Raw genomic sequence first — 21,165 nt, forward strand, 5'->3', positions numbered from 1 at the left:
CTATTGTCCGAGCATGTGTAATTATTCACTGGAGACAGTCTAGTTCTGGTGGGCATGTCGTAAGGCATCCAGCACACACCATGGTAGATTATCTGACCCTGGCAGGGAGGTAGGGGAACCCTTCACTATGGTGTTCCTCCAGGAAGGCACATACACACAAGAGGGGTGTGGACACACCACAACGGCTCCCAGATGGCCCATAGGGGATTACTGCCTACTGGTAAAGCGGACCTTGCTCTGTCTCTTCTCTCTGTGTGTAAAAGTCTTTCCATCCAAACCTATGTAAGTCAGATTTTTGCTAAAGACCCCAACATCTGTATTGGAATGTGTTGAGATCTCCTTGATGCCTCTCTTTCTGGTTAATAGTTCGGCACAGCAAGCAGGGTACTGAGAGACCAACAGGAAGCATAGCACTGCCTACATTTGATTTCAAACTTCTGGCTTCCAAAACTGTGAGACAATAAGTATCTGTGGTTTTAACCATCCAGTTCATGGTACTTTGTTACAGCAGCCCCAGCAAACTAAGACACCAAAATAATGGAAAGTGCATAAAGAATTTTAATAATAACTTGGGACTTTGGGAACTCCCAAGAATTGCTAGGAATTCCCATTTCTCATTCCCAAATCCTGATTATTAATAACTGTCAGGAATTTTTAAACACTGAGAGGCACACAAACACGATTCTAAGTTCAAAAGAAGCAAAAAAAAATAAGCCAGTTAGAAATAACCAATTAGGTAATACTCGAAATTGGTTTTAAACATTTTAATATAAAGGATTCTGTAAACACAGGGAAATAAGTTTTATGCAGAAAATACAGCACGTATGAAATCATGGCCATATGAAGCCACAAGCTTATTTGGGAAGCAGTGAGTCATCTAGTTTGTTTACTCTATGGAGAACAGAAAAAAAACAGGGTAAATAAGCCTAAACAAACAGAACGTTGAGGCTGAATTTGAAGAGTGCTGAATACTTAAAAGCTAAGTGTAGTTATTCAAAATTGGTTCAACAAATTGTTGCTGAAAGTTTTCCATTTTCTCCATGAAATCTCTCCCAGTGAGCTCCACACTTCCGACTTTGAACTCCTGTGGAATTTAACATTTTATCAGACACTTCAGCAGCTGTGAACCTCTGAGGCTCCCGGTGAGAGGTTTCAGTGGTCCTTTGATGGTATCCCCACCCGGGACCAAGGACTAAGAACTGTCTGTGTACTGTCATGTCAACTCCTTCTTCCCTGCATGGGTCCCGAGGGAGCCAGATCCACAGAGGAAAACAGCAGAACGGAAGTCAACGGCTGTTTTTAGAGGCGAGCAAGGAGCAGAATGTCCTCGTGTGTAAACCAGACCTACATCACAAAGCCTGGTAAGTTCAGGGGCATCTAAAAGAGAGAACACAGGTGAGCAAGAAATGCAGAGGTCTTAGAGAAAGAGAAGAAGAAAAGCAGAGGGAGTTGGATGTATCCCCAAGGACACATCCTACCGAAGTCTACTACGCACACGTGTGTACACCCACAGCCAGCACAGGACACAGAGTTAGAGTTTAGTCTTTAAGGCATAAATATCCTACGCACTAGAAACCTGGGCCTCATGATGGTTCTGAGCTCCGATCAATTATGAGTCTCCTTTCATGGGGGGCATGGGGTAGCTAGCACAAGTGGATAGATGATAGGTATATCAGTGAGCTATCACCTTAAAACAGAGTTTTTTTTACAGCAGCACTAGTGGCATTTGGGACAGATAATTGCTCATAGGGGCTTGGAGAGGAGGGACTTTCCTGTGTACTGCAGGATATCTGCAGCAGCCCTGGCTTGTACCCACTAGCACCCCCCCTCGTAGAGACTACCAAAACTGTCTGCACACATTGCCAAATGTCCCTGGGGAAGGAAAAATAGCACCCATTTGAGAACTACTGCTTTAAAACAGCAATTATTTATTCTCTCTCACTTTGCGGCTGGTCATGTTGAGGTCAGCTGATCTGGGCAGGGCTCATCTGGGTGACTTCTTCAGTTAGCAAATTCCGCTAGATTTGTCCATTCTCTTGAGGTTGGGCTCAGAATCAGATCCGATTGTGTTCATTCCTGCGCCTACATTGAAGGCACAGCAGCAATCTAAGAGGAACTCTTCACGTGACAATGACAAAGACACGAGAGAGGACGGAAGCTCAACCATACAAACACATTTCAAGCCTTTTCTGGTGTCTTGTCTAGCTGCCATTCCACTGGCCAAAGCAAGACACAAAGTCAAGCTCTAAGTTAAGAGACAAAGAACCTACACCAGGACACAGCAGAAGACCTGCCGGTTATATAACACAGGGCAAGGAAACAGGGAAAGATGAAGAACTGGGGGTATGATTCACTCTACCACAGTGGGCCTGCTGAGCAGAAAGAAGTCTCTTTCTGACTGCGGCCATGCCTTATATTTCCTCAGTTCTTCATGACAGAAGGCAAGTTAATATGTACAAGACAAGTGTCTAAATATACAGATGCATTTTTGTCTGCTTTCAGCCTCAGTCTGTCTCTAAGGCCCTTGTCTTGCCAGATGTGAAATGATTCAAAAGGAAAACCATGAGCAGTTTTCAACATACAGAATATTGAACTGTGTCATAGAGCAGCTGTTGGGGCCCTTCAGCCCAGTGCAAGCTCTGCTTGGAATCAGACTCCATTCGGGAAACAACCCTCCTCACCAGAAGGACAGAATACAACATCTCCAGTCACTGTATGAGGGGTAGTCAGGATACATCCTGAGGAAATCAGAGCATGCAAAGATCAGAGAAAGACCCTGAGGTATAAGCCCATCCACGAGGGAGAAATTATCCAAGAGCCTTGGTACCAAGTTCCTCAGTGGAACCAAATCTCCTTGGGAATATAATCGTAAAGACCCTATGAATAAAGACTGAGATTTTTCTGCAAAGAATCATAAGGGTTCTAATGTAAGCAAAATTATGGTTCAGCTCACCACAAAGCCTAGAATACTTGAAAATACAAAATAAGAAAAGGAATCAAGCACCCTGAGGGCAACTATTCTCATCTGCCTTTGGATTTTCTCCATTTCTTTAGTGAGGAAAACTCAGCAGGTTTTACACCAGGACCTCTCAATCTCATTTATGTTTAGCTGGCCATAATATGACTGAAGTTTAACTAGTGAGAAAACTGCACATCCTTCTGTTTTCATGGAGTGGAATCAGTTTCTACATCCATTCTTCTGTTGTCTTCAAGATACCTAAATCAAAGAATTTATACCTGTTTTAGTCAAGATGGATTTCTAGATGAGGGAAAACACATATGACTACTTTGGTTAATTGTCTTGTGGCGATTCCAGGTTGGATGTTCTACATTTAGAGCTATTCAGTATCTCTTCCACAAGGCCCTCGTGCTCCATGCTCGATTATTATCTGACCCCTCTTCTCAGCCATGGAACAAAGAGCTGTGTAACCACCACGTACATACTGCCAAGATGCTTTTGAGCATTGGCTTTCACTACAATAGGTGTAAAGCACGTGTTATAAGCTGAGTGTTCTGCTACCCACAGTTCCTGCCCATAGACAGTAAGGTCTAGAAAGGGAGGTTGTTAAATGAACAAAACAATTGCAGGACAATGTAAAGAATGCAGAAGGAAAGGTTCTGAGGGTGATGGGAAAAGTTGTCAGGGCGTCAGGAAGCCCAAGAGGCAAAATCAGTGTGATCCGGAACCCATTTCTCTCTTTGGAAACTAAAGAATCAAGGTGATATGTGTAATCCTATTTCACTTTCCATTTAGTAAAGAATATATTATAAAAGATTGTTGATGTATTACTGAATCATCCTCAAACTCCAAACAATTCCAAGTATATGCTACAGCTAAATCTATAATAGCCAAGGATCTGTATCATCTCATCAGATTTTCCAAGATATTGATTCTGGGGAAAATAATACCTCTGATTAAACTACATTCCATATTACTAACCTTTGTGACCTCATGCTTCCTTTGCTAGGGTATTATAATTATCTTATAAAAGAAAGAATGAGGTAATAGACGAGATAAACATTCACTGAATCTCCTTCTCACCCAGGCTATGATGTGGAATCTCTAAGCCGCACAACATTTTTCTAAAGCTATTAATATTACTGCTGTGTTGACCTTTGCTGCTGTTTGCCCTTTTGAAATTTACAGATCAGCAAGCACCAGTAAATCTTGTCAGAATTAATGCAAATGTAAGACACAGTCATGACCAGCTCCTCATGGTAAAGAATAGCTTGCTACAATGTTATTACTGAGACACAATTTATCCTGATTGCCAGAAAGATGAGACATCCTAAATGTAAACAGTAAACTGGCTCCGAGAAATAAATTTCACTGGCATTGTCCAGGCCGAAGTTTGCTCAGGCAGATGAGTGCTGTCAGTTTAGCACAGAGCAGCATGATTGATTCACTCCTGTGCATCTCCTATCTTCCCCTTCTGGAAAATGAAAGTTAATTTGCTCTCATTCGTTCTGTTCACCACACTAGACATTTTTAGGGTTTGAACTCAGAAAATGGAGATGGGTAAATCATGTACTAGATGACTCATTTTCGGCACTCAGCATGCCCTTATATTTCAGTCCTGCACATTGCTTTCATGGGGCATGCTAGGATTACCATATCAATGAATTCCAAGCCAAATGGGAAGCATACTCTATACTGTTGGATGTACTCATGTTTATAATATATAAACAAATGCATCCATAAAAGAGGTGACAATATACAGGTAGCAAAATTCCAGATTTGTTGACAATTACACATCTTGATACATTTTTAAATCAATTTTTTCTCTATGAAGAATTCTTGCAATAATATTTATTGAAATACGGATTCCAACAAGGTAGCCTTCTTAGAGGAAGAATATGAATAAATGAATAAACACTTAAGGGAAAAAGCTAACAAAGAGTTGGGTTTTAAAAATATTTATTTCTAGAAAATAATTAGCTGAACTGTGGGCATTTAACAATCCTTGGAGAAAGAGGGAACACTAAAATAAATTTAAATCTAAATACCCAGAAGGAAAATTAGATACATAGGCATAAGAAAGTTTGGGCATGAAATGAACTCATGCTCTGTTTCACTTTCCAATGTCTGGATTAGGTTCCTCAGTACTTAAAAAGGCTGCATGAGAATGCAGAAATAAGGGCTGTTTTCAAAAGATATGCTGGGGGAAAATGTCAAGATTTGGATAATTAAGGCATATTTATTACAGAAGTATTCAAAATACAAAAGAAAAGAATTAAAAGAAGCAGAAACAATGTTTTTTCTTTATAAGTTGTGAAAATATAGACCAATCATGCATAAAATACAGAATTCCCATATATATAGCACCCTAAAATTAACACCTTGAATTGCTGTGGAATGTTTGTACAATTGATGATAACACTTTTTTTATAATTGTACTATTGACTATAGTTCATGTTTAACTTATAGTCAACTGCGCAGTATAGTTCCATGGATTTGTTTAACATTTCTGTGACCATATATACGATCTAACATTTCTCCCTTTTAATCACATTCACATACGTATTTCAGTACTGTTAGTTAGGTTCATGAAGTTGTACTACCATCATTACCATCAGGTACCAAAATGTCACCATCATTCCAATAGGAACACTGTACATTTTAAGTATTAACTTCCCATTCCCTCTCCCCATCCTGCCCCCTGGTAACCTATAGTCTAGATTCTGGTTCTATGAGTTTGCTTATTCTAATCATTTCAAATCAGTGAGATCATACAATATTTGTGTCTGCCTGATTTCACTCAATATGATATCTTCACAGTTCATCCGTGTTGTCGTATGCATCAGGACTTCATTCTTTTTTAAGGCTGAATAATATTACATTGTATGTATATACCACATTTTCTTAACCATGCATCAACTGAAGGACACTTAGGTGGCTTCCACCTTTTGGCAATTATGAACAATGCTTCCATGAACATCAATGTGCAAATATCTCTTTGATTGAAATGCTTTGGGTTTATAGACAACGATGGCTCAGTGGCAGAATTTTTGCCTGCCATGCCAGTGATCCAGCTTTGGTTCCCGGTGCCTGCCCATGTTAAAAAAAAAAAACATTCTTTGTGTTTATACCTAGTAGTCAGATGGCCAGGTCATATGGTAGTTATAACTGGCTTTCTGAGGAACCACCAAACTGTCTTTCACAGTGGCTGCACCATTTTACACTGCCACTAAGAATCAATGAGTGTTTCCATGTCTCCACATCCTCTCCAACATTTTCAATAGTAGCCATTCTAATGGGTGTGAAACAGAATCTCACTGTGGTTTTGATTTGCATTTTCCTAATGGCTGATGATATTGAGCATCTTTTCATGCACTTTATTGCCATCTGTATAGCTTTCTTGGAAGAAGAACAAAGAGAAAAGAATAGAAAAAACTGAGCAGGCTCTGAGGGAGATGAGTAACAGCATGAAATATACCAACAAACATAAACATCATGGGTGCCCCAGAAGGAGAAGTAAAGAAAAAGGGGTTGTTTCAGTTTGCTAAAGTTGCTAGAATGTAATATAATAGAAATGTGTTGACTTTTTATATGGGGATTTTTCTAGTTTGCTATCTGCCAGAATGTGGTATACCAGAAATGGAACAGCTTTTTATAAGGGGGAATTTATTAGATTGTGAATTTACAGTTCTAAGGCTGTGAAAATGTCCCAATTAAAACTAGTCTACAGAAATGTCCAATCTAAGGCATTCAGGGAAAGATGCCTTAGTTCAAGAAGGTCTGATGATGTTCAGGGTTTCTCTCTCAACTGGAAAGGCACATGGTGAATATGGCAACATCTGCTAGCTTTTTCTCCAGGCTGCTTGTTCCATGAAGCACCCACAGAGGTGTTTTCCTTCTTCGTCTCCAAAGTTCTCTGGCTGTGTGGGCTCTCGTGGTTCTTGTGGTTCTCTTCCCTCATGGCTCTGTTGCTCTCTCAAAAATGCTTCCTCTTTTAAAGGATTCCAGTAAACTAATCAAAACCCACCTGGAATGGGTGGAGTCACATCTTCCTCTAATCAAAGGTTAATACCCACAATTGGGTGAGTCACATCTCCATGGAGATAATCTGAGCAAGCTTCCAACCTATCTGCATAGGAATTAAAAGAAATGGCTGCCTCTATGAGATGGATCAGGATTAAATCGTGGCTTTTCTAGGGTACATAATCCTTTCAAACCAGCACAGAGATTTATTAGCTTACAAATTTACAGTTCTAAGGCCATGAAAATGCCCAAATTAAGGCATCAATAGATGATACCTTCTCTGAAGAAAGGCTGCTGGCATCTGGGACACCCTCATCACATGAGAAAGCATATGGTTGGTGACTACTGGTTTTCTCTTCCATGTTTCACTGATTTCAGATTCTGGCTTCAGTGGCTTCCTCTCTTAGCTCCTCTGGGAACTTTCCCATATGAGCTTCTTTTAATTTCATCTCTTAGCTTCTCTAGGACTTTTCTCTCCAAACCCTCTTTGGATCTTTTCTGTCCTTTATCATTTCATACAAGACTTCATGAAGAGGTTTAAGACCCATCTTGAATGATATGGGTCACATCTCAACTGAAATAACCTAACCCAAAGGTCCCACCCACAATAGGTCTGTCCCCACAGAAACGGATTAAAAGAACATGATCTTTTCTGGGGTATATAATAGCTCCAATCCACCATAGGGGCTGATGAATATTGGAAATAATGTCAGAAAATTTTCCAACTATAACAAAAGACATAAATATAAATGTACCCAAACAGAATAAACCCTAATAGATCTACTCCAACCCATGCATGTCCAATGCCAAAGTCAAAGACAGAATGTAATGCAAACTATGGACTATAATTTAGAATATAAGTATAACAGTAATGTTTCATCAATTGTAACAAAGGTATCACGTGAGTACAAAATTGCTAATAACATGGAAAACTTTGTGTGGGGGCAGTATATGGCACATCTATATTTTCTACATGATTTTCTCCAAACTTTCAACTTCTATAACATTTTTTTTAGTGTGTTAAAAAAGAGTTTCTAAATTTAACCTTTAAAAATTAAAGGATGCTTCAGGGTTATGTCCCCCCAATAGAAGTTTGGAAAAATCACTAGAATTGTCAGAGACAACTTCTCAAATGCCATAAAACAGTTAAAGGACTGCAGTAACAGGGTAAACATCAAATCAAGAAAAAGCCTAATTAAAACAGTAGGATCTTCTGGTACCTCGGCTGGCCCCTCCACCATCCATCACCTGTTCAGTACAGAGCCAGCCCATGCTCTGGTACTCCCAATGTGGATCCCTGATTCCACTTCTTGTGGGAGCAGAACAGCTCAGGAATAACCACATTTTAAAGGCCTTAGAACCATTAACTTGCAACTTAATAAACCCCTTTTATAATAATGATCCATTTCTGGCATACTGTATTCTGGCAGCATTTAGCAGACTAAAACACATACAAAGAAACTAAACAGGAAGCAATGACCCAGGCAAACTAAAACACCTAATTATTAAAAGGCATTAATAAAGACTAGATCTGGGGCATTCCAGACAAACTTTTTTAAAATGGTCCTAAATAGCTCAAGGAGATAAAGGAAAACATGGACAGAGAACTAAAGGATATCAGAAAATAATACATGAACACAAAGAGAATATCATTAGAGAGATGAAACTTATGAAAATAAAACCAAACAGAGTTGAAGACCACAGTAAAGAAATTAAAAGTATCCAAGACGGATTTGACAGCTGATTGGAACTGGGAGAAGAAAGAATAAGTGAACTTGAAGATAAGTTCACAATTTACATCATCCAGCCTGAGGATCATACAGATGAAAGAATGAAGAGACATGAACAGAGCCTGAGGAACCAGTGGCACACCGTTAAGCATACCAACATATTCACTGTGGGAGCCCTGTAAGAAGAAGAAAGGGAGAAAGAGGAGGCAGAGAGAATATTCAAATAAATAACGGCTGGAAATTCCCAAATTTATACACATACAAGATACTAGAAAAATTCCAAGCAGTATAAACCCAAATACATCGACACCATGCTCTATTTTAATCAAATTGTCAAATGTCAGTGAAAAAGAGAATTCTGAAACCTGCAAGAGAGAAGCAGTAAAGGGGCTTCAGTAAGATTAAGTGCCAAATTTTCACTGGAAACCATGGAGGCAAAAAAAAAAAATGCCAACCAAGAATTCTATGGCATAACTGTCTTTCAAAACTGAGGGAAAGATTAAGACATTACAAGTTACACAAAAGCTGAGGGAGTTTGTCATTACTAGACCAGCCCTATAAGAAATGCTAAAGAGAGTTCTGAAGATTGAAAGGACAATAGACAATAGAATGAAGTCACATGAAGAAACAAAGATACCATGTGTGACAAGAACACACATACCTAAAGGTGGGGAGACAGAGGGTATAGGAACATAGTTTATATATAATATTGACATGAAGTTGACATCAAAGCAAATGAGATCGTTATAGATTTAGGATGCTAAATTTAAGCCTCATGGCAACTACAAAGAAAATATTGGATAATAATTCAAGTATAGGTCTCCAGGGATGGAGAACAGGAGTAAGGGGAGTTAACAGATAATGGATATAGGGTTTCTGTTTGGGAAAATGGGAAAGTTTTAGTAACGAAAGGTGGTCAGGGTATTGCAATATTGTGAATATTATTAATCCTATTAAGTAGTATACTTGAGGAAGGTTGAGATGGGGAAGTTTGTGCTGCATCCATGTTCCCACAACTTAAAAAAAATAAAGAGCAGCTAAAGGGGCAATAATTATTGCATGCAATACATGATCATGGATGAGGTCTAGCAAGGAAGGAAAAAAGTCTCAAAGGAACATTGACTGGGACACCTGAAAAAATCTGAATAGTACTATAAGCTTTATATGTAAATATTAAATTTTTGAACTTGATAACTGCACTTAATGTGATTACATAAATGAATATCCTTCTTTTAAAATATACATGGCAGTGATAAGTATTCAAGAAGCATAATGTATACAACCTACACTCATGTGTTCAGAAAATGGATAGAAAGATAACAGATAAATGATTGATACCCAGACAGACATACATATTGCTCTTGGCCAATAAATATTACAATATTTAAAAGTAGATTAGATTGAACATCAACTTGAGTGTAAATTATAAATATGAGAGCAAGAAATGCTAGCGTAAATACAGATAACATTTCAGAACTCATTTTATACATGAAAAAGCAAACTGGCCTACATATCACTATGCTATTTAACTGTAACAAAAATATAGCTTTAAATCCGATTTTGGAAGAAGCTAGGCTAAACAGAAAGCAAAAGTTACGTACTTCTAATGTCAGCCAGCAAATAATGACAGACTGGGCAACAGGACTCTACAGTGTGTATAACTCAGAGTGAAAAAGCCAGCATCCAAGTCACTACCTTGTGAGCTATTCTGTTTACCTGGACAAATAATAGAATAATTGTGCTGGCTCTTCTTCAAAATACTGGATGAAACCTACTGAATTTCTGAGGGGTGTAAACTTCAAGGCTTTATGTAAAGAAAAACCCTGTAAATGCCTCAATTTCTAAAAAAAAAAAAACAATTTTTATTATTAAATACAACATATATATATATATATATATTGTATTTGAATATTCAGATATTTCCTGCTAGCTGTTCTAAGACACTGGAGACTAAAAAGAAATATCAATATTTCTAGAATTCAGTAGTCACACTCATTTGTTAAATCCTAGCTTCTCTATTACAACACCTCCTTCTCCTTTGATCTTTCTCCCAATCTTCTGGGATATTTGTGCAATAACCATTCTAACTTCTTCATGTTGAAAAGGGATATCACCATTATGGGATAGGGGAATTCAATGGTCGATGCTCTTGGAGAGACTGGCAAGTCTGGATTTCAGGTTTTATCTGTTCTAGGAACCGTCTGGAGGTTATAGTTTTCTGAAAAATAAACTCAGTGAGTGAAACTTTTATAGAATCTCACATAAAGCCCTGGGTATTCTTTAGGGTTTAGAGGAATATCCAATACTTTTCATTTCACTTTATACGTATTTATTTATTTTTATTTTTATTTGGTAACACACCTAAAAGAACTTTTCAGAATGAAGCAAGCATAAGCAAATTTTAAATAAATATAAACCAAAGGTACCGATATTTTTAAGATTGCTTCTAATTTCTCCTTCCATAAAAGAAAAAATAAACCTACTGACACACACTTTCCTTCCAGCTACTGCCCTGTTTCTTAATTTCTCTTTGCAGCAAAACTCTCTTCCTCAGATTCCCCCAGCACCTGCCTCCCCAATCCAAAAAACAAAAATGACTCAAACCAAAGTCACATGACATCCATGTTGTTAAAACTAGTGGGGTCAATCTCTGCCCTTAATGTTGATCCCTGCCAGAAGCTGACAGAGTTGAGCAGCCCCTCCTCTATATATATACTTTCTTTACCAGGTTTCCAGAGTATCACACTCTTTTAGTACCTCTCCTGCCATTCCTTTTTGGTGTACTTTGCTAATTTCTCTTCTCCTAAACCTCTTCTCCCAGACCTCTTAAACTTGAAATGCTCCAAGAATGTGTCTTTGGTCCTCTACCTTTCTGCAGTTATATCCCAACACAAGGTAGGTTTTTAGTCTTAATCTGCACCCCTGTTGGTTGAACCCAAGTAAATAGGACCTTTTGAAGATGTATTATCAGTTAAGGGATGAACTCACTTGTGAATAAAATTTTCTAAAACCCTATTTAGGTGTGGCCAAGCTGAATCTGAGTGGATCTTGATTCATATTATTGGAGGCCTTGTAGAGAGAAGCCAGAACAACTGAGAAGTCAGAGATAGCACCACAGAGAAACCAGGAGAGCAGACACAAGGAGAGAGAGATCGCCTTGTGATGGGAGGCAGAGATGCAAGCCAAGTAGCCCTAGAGATAATGGTAAGACAACACCAGAATGTTACAGGCCTCAGGAAAAAAGCACGGCCTTGTTGATGCCTTGACTTAGGACTTCCAGCCTGTGAAGCTCGTGGACAGTAGGTATTTGTTGTTTCAGCCAACCTAGTATGTGGAGTTTGTCATAGCAATCCTGGAAACCTAAGACTCCTTCTCAATCTAAATACAATGTATATACCTATGATGCCCAAGTTTATATTCTAGTCCAGACCTTTCTCTCAAACTCCAAACTCACATATTCCATTGCCCACTTGATATCTAAGAATCATTTCAATCTCAACATTTCCAAATATAAATTTCCAATCTCCACCCTCTGTCCCCCTTCAAGAAACCACATCTTTTCCCATTTCACTGGATGGTAATTTTGTCCTTCAAATTGCTCAGGTCAAGAAATTTAACAGCATCTTTGAATCATCTTTATGTTTTGTAACCCATATATAATCAGTCAGAGAATTTTATTGGTGTTACCTTAAAAATATATTCATTACCTGATCATTTCTCATCACCTCCATTCAACCACCCCAGTATGAACCAAAATAAGCTCTCAGCTCCATTACTGCAAAAGCCTCCAACATATATCTCTGCTTTACCCTTATCCTCTGTGCCAATCTGAAAGTATTATGTACCCCAGAAAAGCCATGTTTTAATTCTGATCCAACTTTGTGAGCAGCCATTTCTTTTAACCCTGATTCAATAACATAGGTTGGAATTTTTTATTAGATTATTTCCACTGAGATATGACATGCCCAATTGTGGGTATGACCTTTTGATTAGATGCAATTGTGACTCCACCCATTCCAGATAGGTCTTGATTAGTTTACTGGAATCCTCTAAAAGAGGAAACATTTTGAAAGGAGCAAGAAATGAGCCAACAGAGAGAGCAAATGCAGGTGCTTAGAGAACAGTTGCTTCAGAGAACAGAGGCATGGATATTTGGAGATGCTTGGAGCCCAACACACATCACCATGAGATGTCCAGCAAGCCAGAACCTGGGGAGATCCAAGGGAAGTCAAGAGATACAGTCCAGTCCTGGAGAAGTAAAACAGGAACAGATGCTGAAAGCAATGGAGCCCAGGAACAAGGGACCAGCAGATGCCAGCCACGTGACTTCCCAGCTAACAGAGGTGTTGCAGACCCATCAGCCATTCTTAAATTAAGGTATCTTTCCATGGATGCCTTACTTTGGACATTTTTAAAGATTTAGGACTAAGTTTGCAACTTATTAAATTCCCCTGTTTAAAAGCCTTTCCAGTTCTGGTTTATCTCATTCCAGCAGCTTTCAAACTAGAACATCCTCCTATAATCCATTATCAACACAATTTCTGGAATCATCCTTTAAAGTAGAAGTCAAATCCTGACACATCTTTGCACACATCCCATTTCACTTGCGATAGAAAATGAAGTGGGAAAGCAATGGTGGCGCACTGGCAGAGTTCTCACCTGCCATGCCAGAGACCCAGGTTCAGTTCCCGGTGCCTGCCCATGCCAAAATAAGGAGGGGAAAAAAATGAAGCTATTAAAATGGTCTAAATGTCCCTCTCTGGCATGGCCTCCTTTTATTTCCTAGACCTCATCTCTTACTCTCTCCGCCCCTGCCCCACAGATCTTGCTCCTCCTACTCTAGCACACTTGCCTCCTTACTGTTCCCCACATTTTCCAGGGATGCTCTTGCCTTAGGACCTTTGCAATGATTCTTCCCCCTTCTTGGAAGGCCCTTTACCCAGACATCCAGATGGCAAGCCATTTTACCCCCTTCAAATCTGTGCCCAAAGCCACTTTGTCAGTGACACTCTCAAACACAGCCCCTCTGATGCCCATTACTTTCTCTGTTTCCTATATCATTTATCACTTCCTAATATGCTGCATATTTATATTTACATTATATTTACTATTTGATCCCAAGAGATATATAAACCCTAAATGTGTAAGAATTGGAACTGTTTATTTCCTGGATATATCTACTCAAGCATCCATAATAGTATCTGGAAATAGTTGAAAGTCAATTAATATGGTTTTGAATAAATGAATGAACATTTCTCTAAAATGAAACACATATAATTAGTTTAAGAAACTTCAGGCAGAAGGTAATTTTAGGAAAAATAAAAGGTGATGGCAAGATTCTCTGACCCAGATTTTCCAATATAAAGTGCACTGAAAATTAAAAACCACCAACCCGTGGAATGATAGCGCTATGTGGGACTTTGTAGCAAGCTAAGCAATAACCCAGGAGTTATGCTTTTCATACCTCTGTCCCTTGAATCACAGTATACTGTACCCCGTGGGCTACCTACCTGCCACGAAATCAGAGGGCTTGCCTTATAAGGAGATTACCGTAAAGTTTTATCAAAGCTCAAGTAAATAACATTAAATAGGAATAGGAATCTAAAGAAGTATATTAATTTTCTAATAACCCTTGGTAAAAAGTTCATCTAAAAAGACTAGCTTCAGGAAGGCTTTTTAGATTTTTAAAACACTATCAGTCAATTTGGTCTAATTGGTATGTATAGAAAATTATACCCAATGCTGGAGGAAACACTATCTTTGCAAGTGAACATATAATTGTCACCGTGATAGACTATACATTGTGCCATAAACTCTTAATGAATTTTAAAATATTGACACCAATGCAAAGTATAAGGAAATCATGTATTTTATGCATGATTGTTCTGTAAACCCAAAATTTCTTATTTAAAAAAATATTATTGAAAAAAAGCAGGAAATTAAACCCAAAGTAAGTAGAAAAATACATAAATAAAAGAAATATTTAAAAGGGCAGAAAGCAAAGAAATTAAAAAGCAAAGTAAATTAACAGCCCAAAGTTGATTCTCTGAACAGATTACTAAAATTGATAAATTCCTTGAACAAATTTGAAGAAAATATGGAAAAAAAACATTAATTACTGCTGTCAGGGATGAAACAGCATCATGACTACAGAGCCTACAAATATTAAAAGGATAATAAGCAAATACTATGAAAAAAGTTCTGCCAATAAACTTGACAACAGGTGAAATGGACAAATTGCTTTAAAGATACAACTTAAAAGCCAACAAAAGGTTGTGCACAGGTGGTTCAGGGGTTGAATGCTCACCTTTCAGGTGGGAGACCCAGGTTGCTTTCCTGGACCATGCACCTGACCGCACCCCACCCCAAAAAAAGCCAACAAAGGAATGAATAGGAAATATAAATAGCCCCACATTTGTTAAAGAAATAAAATTCTTTATTAAAACCTCCCCACAAATAAAACTACAGGCTCAAATGGTCTCCCTGACTGATAAATCTATCAAGCATTTAAGGAAGTAAAAGAAGGGTCTTACTGCAATTCTTTCATAAAATACAGCAAGAGAGGACACTTCCTAATTCAATTTTAAATAAGACCAGCATAATCTTAGTATCACAATTTCACAAAGCTGTTACAAGGAAAACAATACTTAGACCAACATACACCATGAATATAGATGTAAAATTTCTCAACAAAATACAAGTAAATTGAGTACAGCAATATATTAAAAAGATAATATATCATAACCAAGTAGGGTTTATATGAAGGATGCATGGTTGGTTTTTACCTTTCCAAATAAATCAATACAGTTTATCACACTGCTTTCATTTCCCAGCCTGCTCAAAGTTTCAGGGGCTAAGAAATTTCAAATAGAATCAAGAGGTCACTCTGGAGGTTATTCTTATGCATTATGTAATTATTCCCTTTTAGTTTCTAGTGTATTAGAATAGCTACAAGGAATTACCTGAAATTGTTGAACTGTAATCCAGTAGCTTTGACTCTGGAAAATGATTGTATCAAAGTATGGCTTTTACGATATCACTGTGTGATTGTGAAACCTTGTGACTGACACTCCCCTTATCCAGTGTATGGACAAACGAGTAAAACAATAAAGACAAAATAAAAATAAATAATAGGGAGATAGGCATATGGGATGTTTTGGAAGCTCTGTTGTATTTTTATTTATCTTTTTTTTTTTGGACTAATGAAAATGTTCTAAAATCAGGGGGAAGAAAAACCCTCCAACAATCTCCCACTGGCAGTACTGGAGATTTCAGATTCCTGAATGGCCAGTAATCTTTGAAGGTCAGGCCCCAAACTCGGCTTTCCAGCCTCCCCTCCCTTCACTCTCTGACTAGTACAGTCTGTTCTGCTCACGCCGCTTTATCAACCATTACACTCATGTGAATGCTTTCATGAGTTTTGAACACATTATGTCTGTTCGCTACCTAAAATGCTCTTCCTACAACCCTCAAACTAGCTTATTCCTACATATCCCTCATGTCACGTGGCAAAATTCAGGCAAAATTAGGAACATCCTCATCATTACTGAAGTTGTACTATTTATAAACTACAAATTAATTATTTTTGGCATTTTATTTTTTTATAATGTCATTTGGGGGGGCATTTATTTTGAGCAGAGAACTGGAATTGCCTAGTCATCTTTTAAACATCCTGTTCCTTAAATAGCTGTCTGAGAATGTTTGTTGGATAAAAAATAAATAAAGAAAGGGCAACCCACCTTTGTTCAAATTATATCATCATATTATTTGGGATCAGAAATATAGGGGTTGAACCCCAAGATGTTGGATTGGACTAGCATTATAAATGGGGAAGAGAAGGTGGAAATCATTAAATATATGAACTATATCTTTGTATTTTCTAACAACTAACTGAATTTTCCTAGAAAACATAAAGCATATTTTCATTATCTAAGTTTTATGTATTTACAGATAGTACTCATTTATCTTAGCATTTCCATTAATCATACTTTATTTTATTTTATTTTACTGATAATTTGAATTGTATATATTTGAATTTGATTCATAGATAGAAATATCGAAGTAAAAGGAAATTAAATCTGTAACTGTTTGATACTAGTTTAACCAATTTAAAGGGGAACATTTCTACCAGTCAGTCACTTGAATGACTTGGTCAAAATTAGATAACCAATAAAATTTACTTTTAATGACTTGGCCATTTTTTTTTTATAATAAGCATCATAAGCTGCTCTCTCAATGCTAAATGATAAGGCAATGGGAAAAAGTAATTAAAGCAAACCTCTCAACTTAAGATCTGGAGTTATTTCTTCCACCAAATGCTAACTACTTAAGAACACAGAGGGCAAAATGTAAGTGTGATCTGGGTTAATTATAAAAACACAGGTTAGTATTGGTAGAACTCTGAAAGAATGTAGAGTAAATTCAAATTTTCCCTTATCTCTAGGCAATTAGAAAAACATATTCAAAACATTTTTACAGGTCAGATTCTGTTGTAAGAAATTAGCCAATATAATAAAAATGATCAATACCCAGCTAATGGTCCATTTATTTCAATAGAAAAACTCCTTTTAGTTTATCTTAAGGATATTTATCTGAAGGGTCAAGTACATACAATTTATTGTTGGAATTTCCCCTCTCTCCTGGAACAGCACCCTATAAAAGCTACCTACAAAAGCTTTTCTTATTTGCATATTTTTGTCCCTTTTTCCATCCTGTTAAAACCCAGTTATATTCACTCAAAGGAGATAGAGTTAATTTGCTTCTTTCATATTCATCTCTTTTACTCATACAGTAGTTCCTGATCTTGTTATGGTCACAGGATTCTGAAAATTGGATGAAAGCTGATATGGTTTCTCTCTTAAGAAAAAAAAATGAGCAAATGCTTATACACATAAAATTTTGCAGGTCATTTCCAAGGGTCCGTGAACTTGTGACTAAAAAACCCGGATCTAAAAGATCATATTTGAAAGTTATAGTGATTCTTCTAACTTTCAATTTAATAGTAACTATTAGTCAACATATTCAACAGAGAAGTGGCTCACGGCTATGAGTATGAGAAACTCCTTTTTATATGTACAGGTAAAATCTGCATTTGAGAAGAATTTATTCTTTGAGAATCCTTTGATTCACAAAATGCATCATAGAAAAAGTTTTCCATGATTTCAGTTCAGTTTTAAATGAATTTAATCACAATATAATCTATATATTAAAATGATGGTCCATGAATATGTAAAGCAGATTATTCAGAGTAACAACAAATATTGGTATCCAGGTATTACCCTTGGTAAGGTTTCTAAGGCCCCCACCCACCCACCACAATTCAGAGGCTTGAAGCCAACTGATTGTGAAACTGAAATGAAAAAAGAGTTCCCAAGGGAAAATGTTCTAAATTTAAATCCAGAAAAACACCTCTAACAAGAGAGAATACTAAGAGAAAATAGATTTACTGTAACACAACCCCTATAATTATATCGCACTGCTCTTTGAAAATAGTTTCAGTATGTTGCAATGTGTTATTTGCATTTGGTTTCAAAAAGATTTCTTAGCCAATTGTTTTGATGTTCATGTATAACCTGTGGGTGATACAAAAATGAGCTGGGTTCTATAAATTACCGGGGAGATCAGTGAGCCAACAACCGGGCCAAACAAAGCCCCGAGGGTATGCCAAGGGAGAGGGGAATGTGGAGTTTGCAATTGCAACTAAAATTGAAGAAGAAAAATATCTGAATTGCAAATGCCATATTAGAAGTGGCCACTGTTTCTGACTATGTCATGCAATAGTTTTGCAGGTATAAGGTGAGAAATAAAAATTGCTCACTATTTAGTACCATTAAAATTTTGGACTTTTTTGCCATCCTTATGTTGTGAGATGTTCTACACCAAAAGTATACATTAAGGTCATTTACCCTTGATTGCTGAGAGCTAGTACATATTTTTAAGGTGCTTTAAAGCTTTACTTTGTGCAGAGTCATGATCAGATAGCTTAATAAAAGCACTTTGCGTGGGACCATGACTAAGTTTTGCCACATTCACAGTCATTTTGTCACAGAATCAAAGTGAACTTGTTTTAATTCTTTGCCACAGAGAAACCCAGACACGCTCTATTTGCAAAACAACTAAATGAAACGAAAACCACAGTAATTCTGAAACTGTTGGCTTGGATAAAATGAGAATGTAATTAAAAAAAAAAAAAGGTTAGTAGAAGACATGCTGGGAATTGAAAATAAAAATCTGAAATGATGTCCCAGCCTGCCCATAAGGTCTTCTTCAGAGTGCAGAAAGCTATCTAAAATGCTCTACTTGTCCCAGAGTATACATTCTTCAATGGCTGTTGCCTATTCCATGTTTTCTGTTTTTTAACAATCCATGCAAATAATCGAAAGTATTTACCTTGAAAATATTTGCTGTATGACTCTGATGCTACTAATTTCCTTGAATGCTTGTTCATCTGTAAATTGAAGAGGAACAAAAAATACTCTTATAACTATAGTACATCTTTCCTTTAATTCTAAACACCTTATCACTAGCTCCTTTCCCAGCACCGTGCTATTTCCACCAAGCACATTAACCAATACGTTCAGAAAAATTCTAGCCCCTTGCTTTCCGGTAAATTTATTCTTTAGAGTATAAATACGCTTTAAAAGAGGGGAAATATCAGGTTTATTTCCACTCTTTGCCTCGCCTTACACCAAGAGTATACAAAGCACAGAAGCTTTTTAAAGATGTTTCATACGAATCATTGATTTAAAACAGAAGGAAGCTTGGGGATCATCTACTGAAACACTCTCATTTTGTACATAAAGAAGCTGCAGCCCTGAGAGATATGTGATTTATGAAGAGTGACCCAGTTAGTGGCAGAGCCAGTGGTGAATGGTCCTCAGATCCATAAATACAAACCCTGAGTGATGCTAAATGTGCGTGTGTCCTGGAATACAAACCCTCCCAGTTGATAAAAAAGCAAGATTCTTCCATTTTTTTTCTATTTCCACTATGACTTCCCTGTCTTAGGTTTTAATCTCTATTTTGGATTACTCCAAATTCTCACTCTTGTACACTGATTATCCTAATAATCCAATGCTAGTGAACTATCTGCTTTGACAAAGCCAACCCAACAAAAAATCATATCCAATCTGGAGTTTAGGATGCAGGAAAATTTTTATACGCTGGAATGAGATAAAGACGGCTTCAGTGATTGAACAGAGGAAGACACATGAGGAGAAGTAGGTTCCACAGGGAAGCAAAAAACAACTTTGATTTCTGACACATTTTTAAATTACAATCAAACTTTCAGAGCCAGAAGAGACCTCTACATTAACTAGTCCAGTGATCCCCAAGAATGTTCTTTGAACTCCAGAAGTACAGAATAGTAGTGTTAATGATTTGTGGCAAAATAGATTTAGGAAACCACACTGTTATACCAAGTTAAATTGATTGTTCTGAGACCATTTATGCTCACAGATCGAATGGCATGCCGAGACAAAAAAAAAATACCAACAATATGTCATAAATTACTTTGATCAAGAAACTTTTTGATGATTTGAGGGATATCATTGGGAGAAATGTTAATGTAAACAAATTAAATGAATTATAATCTATTTGGTTCCAGAATCAAAATAAGAACCAAGTCACCTTATTTTCAATCTAGTATTTATTGACAGCAACATTTCTGCATGTCTTTGGCCCTTTGGTTGCAGGAAGATTCACTCACGACAGCGCAAATAGGAGGGAACTTATGAGAAGGGCAGGATCTGGCAGGTAGCTGCTTCCAGGGTGGACTGATCCTGGACTCAAGAAAGATGCCCTTTAGAACAGGCATGGTCACTGATGAGTCAAATGTAAAGGTTTGAATTATTAGCTAAATTTGTGTAGGCAGTTAGTTTACCAGGCCACTGTGACAAACATCACACAAAGGGTTAAGGAATTCATTGGTTCACAGTTTTGGGATTAAGAGAAATCCAAAATCCAGGCCTCGACAAGATGGTGTTTTCTCCCTAACTTTTCTGTAACATTCTGATGCTGGCTGCAGGCCGTTCTTGGGGCTCCTTGGCTTGTATCCCTGCTTCATGGCATGTGGTAATGTCCCCTTCCTTCCCTCTGGGTTCTGTGGACTTCCGGCTTCCAGCCCCTAACTGTGGCTTTCTGTTAATATAAGCTTTGATAGTCTGGATTCAAATCCACCCTCATTCAGTTGGGCTACACTTTAACATCTTCAAGAGATCCCTAGCTACAACTGGGTCACGCCTACAAGAAAGCCAATTAAAATTAAGAACAGGTGTGTGACATTTTAGCAAGGCTGCTGTGATAGGAACTGCTCTCCAGAGCTTCATGATAGCACCTAACAACAAGAAAAAGAAAGATGTAGAAAGGTAATGGAAAGTTGGCCAAGAAAGACAAAGACCAAGTGAAAAAATCTGTAGACAAGGCTAGAAAGAAGGGGCACAAATGTAAAGTTCA

The 21,165-nt window shown here is 37.5% G+C and overlaps 1 long non-coding RNA gene across 7 annotated transcripts in view; it reads right to left on the reverse strand.

Moving 5' to 3' along the window:
- LOC143654789 (uncharacterized) overlaps window positions 1-21,165 on the reverse strand; it is a 153,936-nt gene that overhangs the window by 22,138 nt on the left and 110,633 nt on the right. For 4 of the 7 annotated variants that reach the window (XR_013161956.1, XR_013161955.1, XR_013161958.1 and 1 more), the window contains exon 7: window positions 18,937-19,159. The exons of 1 other annotated variant lie outside the window; for it this stretch is intronic. This is a non-coding gene — a long non-coding RNA (uncharacterized LOC143654789). Of the gene's footprint in view, window positions 1-18,931; window positions 19,160-21,165 lie in introns of those variants that run through there. 2 more of the 7 variants (XR_013161960.1, XR_013161953.1) reach the window with 2 other exon arrangements.

Source organism: Tamandua tetradactyla, chromosome 14, assembly GCF_023851605.1.
Source record: "Tamandua tetradactyla isolate mTamTet1 chromosome 14, mTamTet1.pri, whole genome shotgun sequence".
NCBI lineage: Eukaryota > Metazoa > Chordata > Mammalia > Pilosa > Myrmecophagidae > Tamandua > Tamandua tetradactyla.